Below are 3,481 nucleotides of genomic sequence, written 5' to 3'. Positions count from 1 at the left end.
TTCTAATATGTTTTGGCTTATCTTTCTTTACTTCTCACCAAGCAGAAAATACTCCAGGATTTATGATTGTCTCTATTTTCATTAACCAGCTGGAACTACAATACTGTATCATTATTTTAAATCCAAGTAATTGTAAACTGTCGACATGCTAAGAAAACTGCTATTGTAGATGACTAAAGCTGCTTAAGAGTTCATTTTCTTCTTCAGCTATCTAGTTCCTGTAATAAGTGGAAAATGGGCCTCATGATAATAATTACTGCAATCATTTTTTGAATGCTTGCTGCACTGTGTTAAGACCTTTACCTATGTAATCCAGGTATCCCAAATCTCAACATTCTGTGCTTCCTGAAGGTGGTCATCATCTAGTAACAAACTATAGAAATGATCCCTGAAAGTATAGTCTTTGGTGGTCATCATCTAAAAGCTACCATGCTAGTCTCCTGTTCCAGCTCCACTTATTTATGTCTTTGCTCACAAATCCACTTGGTGAAATCTCATAGTGTTATTTCCCATCATGAAAATCCAGTCCACACTGAGATTGAAGTCTCCTTATATTCCCCAAGTTTGGGACTCTTTGGTTTGAGATGCAAGAGGATGTCTGGGGAAGAGAGCCTCCTACAGAATTCGTTCCCATGTTTATTATTTGGGTCCCTAAACAGGTCAGCTTGTACAAAGAGTCTCATAGATGATAAAAGTAGTAATTATAATAATAATAACAATAACAATACTACTACTACTAATAATAATGATTAGATATTTATTAATCACTGGCTAATCATTTTACTTTTTTATCCACAATTTCTTTTAATGCACTCAGTACCTCCATGAACAGTACCACTATCATCACCAGTTCACAGACAGGAATGAAAACGTAGAAAGGTTAAACTGCCCCAAATTAAACATGTTTCCAAGAAATTATATCAGTTTTTCTGTTACTCCTTTAATCATCGGAGCAAAATTCAGTTCAAGGAGCTTGATGGGTGTCCTGTTCCACTCCATTTGCTCACCCAGGTCTGACTGCCGCCAGGCACTTTCAACCCATCCCTAATTCCACCTCTTCAATTTTGTAACCAAAGTTCCCTTATAAGAGAATAAAAACAAATATGGAAAAAAGCAGGATGGAGAGGAGCTGCCCACATTAACATGTGTATGCAATTTAGCCAACAATGGCCCATTACACCTGCACTGTCTCGCTATTCTAAACTAATAAATAAAGTGTATATGATTGTTAGCCTTCTTCCTATCTGATGGTTGAGGAAACTAACACTCAGCAATATTATGCAATGTGCCCATGCTCACAAAAGTATCATGTGATTATGAGCACGGTAATTAGGAGTGGAGACTGAGCTCATAATCTGTCTGTCATACTATCTCCTGGAGAAGGCCTTAGGGAAGGGGAAATATAAAGAAAACAGTTTACATAAACTGAGAATTTCCAATATTTATTCTAAATAAAATTTCACATTTCTTGCTATTTGAACAGAAGGACTTTCAATAACTAGAGTTATGTGCTGAGACTTTCAATATAGAGAGAGAAATATGCAGAAATGGACAAGAAACCACTTAAATCAATCAGCAGAAATATATCCATAAAAGAAAAAGTAATTTCACATTTATGTTACAACATTGATTTTATAATTTCAGGCTTATAGCAGGAAATGAGAGGAATGCCCCCTTATTTTCCCTCAGTGATCCGAAGCCCATGCCTGGCAACAAATGCTGTATGTACTCAGTTTCCTCAGTAAATGCCACCCTAGCTGCTGCTTACTTTTCATATTAAAATACTTCTAATCCAGGTGAGTTTTGTGCTCTAAAGACAACTGGCTTAATTTTTATTATATACATATTAAGGAACATCTTAACTTTTTAAAATGAAAATTAGTGAGGAAGGAAATAAATTCAGATGAAATAGAAGGTATTTACTAAACCTGGTATATTTATGAAGGAAGGCCTGTGGTACCCTACCTAATTATGAAATTAGGTTTTATTTAAATTTGCAAATGTTTCTATGTTAACTCATTTCATATAAAATTGAATCCTAGAGCACACAGTCCAAGATAGCAGATAAAATTCTATTCTATCCCTCTAAAAGTACATAAATGAACATGAAGAAGATGGTGGTAACCTAGTCTGTGATCTGGTTGTAATTTTTAGATGATATCAATAAACCCCATTTTAGAATTTTCATTAAAAGCATTCCTTACTTTCCCAACATATTCTTTTATATACAAGCCTAGTATTATAAATCTGCTCATTTACCTGGGTTTCTTACTGTTAAGTAAAATAAGCGTATTTAGAGATGAGGTTACATTATCATTTCATAGTTTTGGTCAGGAAGGGTACAAGGGACTGAATGTTTGTGTCCCTTCCAAAAATCATCACTTGAAATCCCAACTCACATTGTGATGGTACTAGGAGGTAGGACCTTTGAGAAGTGGTCAGGTCATGAAAGTTGAGCCTTAATGAGATTAATGCCCTTATAAAAGGGACCCCAGAGAGTTTTCTTGCCCTCTTTCTACCATGTGAGAATACAACCAGTAGTTGGCAATTTGAAACCAGAAGAGGGTTCTCAGTAGAACTTGACACTGCTGGCACCCTGCTTTCAGACTTCCACCTGCAGAAATGTGTGAAATAAATTTTTCTTGCTTATAAGTCACATAGACTGTGGTCCATTGTTACTGTATCCCAAACTAAGACAAGGTATATGTTTTGGAATCATTGATGAGAAAGGCTTATATTTCTGATAGTCTCCAGCAAATAACATGTGAATCCTCTCGTATTTATTCCTACAGTATAGAATTTATAGATTATAATTTTATTAGATGTTATGATCTACACAATATCCTTGATGAACAATACCTTCTTGTAATGAATTGCCTCCTTAATTAAGCTAAACACATAAAGCCTCAATGTTTTACTACTGGAAGGATAATCACTAGCTGGTGAGAAGCAGTTAGATTGCAGTTAGTCTGAGTTACTCCACATCTGTTGTTCTCAAATTGTATTTTCTCTACCCTCACTCAGTCCACTTAGTCCTCAGATATACACCTCTTTTCTTTTTTTTCCAATTATTCAGGCATGGACACAGAATCTTTCTCTTTGTTGTCCTTAGCATGGTTTAAAAAGGAAGGAATTTTCAAAATTTGACAAAATACTGAGGTACAAAAAAGGACACGGAAATAGAAAATATCCAAGCTTAAATGGGTTTCTGATTCTACCATAACTAGTACACCTTCAGTTTACCGCAGAGGCATGAGTCAGTCCAGCTGAGCTCAGACATTAAAAGAACCCTACAGCCAGCTAAGATGGAAATTTTGATCCACTGAATTGTGAGCTAAATAAATAGTTGTTGTTTTAAGAACCAAGGTTTGAAATGTTGTTTGTGTGTTTGTGCACTTTTAATGTAACAAAAACTACTGCATCATAGTTCAAAATAATCTATTTTAATTTGGAAGGTAAATTCAAATGTCAGTGTCATCTT

The 3,481-nt window shown here is 35.2% G+C and overlaps 1 pseudogene; it reads right to left on the bottom strand.

The window, feature by feature from the left end:
• Positions 1 to 301: 301 nt before the first annotated feature.
• Positions 302 to 404, bottom strand: LOC117801354 (annotated as a pseudogene).
• Positions 405 to 3,481: the final 3,077 nt, after the last annotated feature.

Source organism: Ailuropoda melanoleuca, chromosome 2, assembly GCF_002007445.2.
Source record: "Ailuropoda melanoleuca isolate Jingjing chromosome 2, ASM200744v2, whole genome shotgun sequence".
Classification (NCBI taxonomy): Eukaryota; Metazoa; Chordata; class Mammalia; order Carnivora; family Ursidae; genus Ailuropoda; species Ailuropoda melanoleuca.
This window is presented reverse-complemented; position numbering and strand designations above follow the sequence as displayed.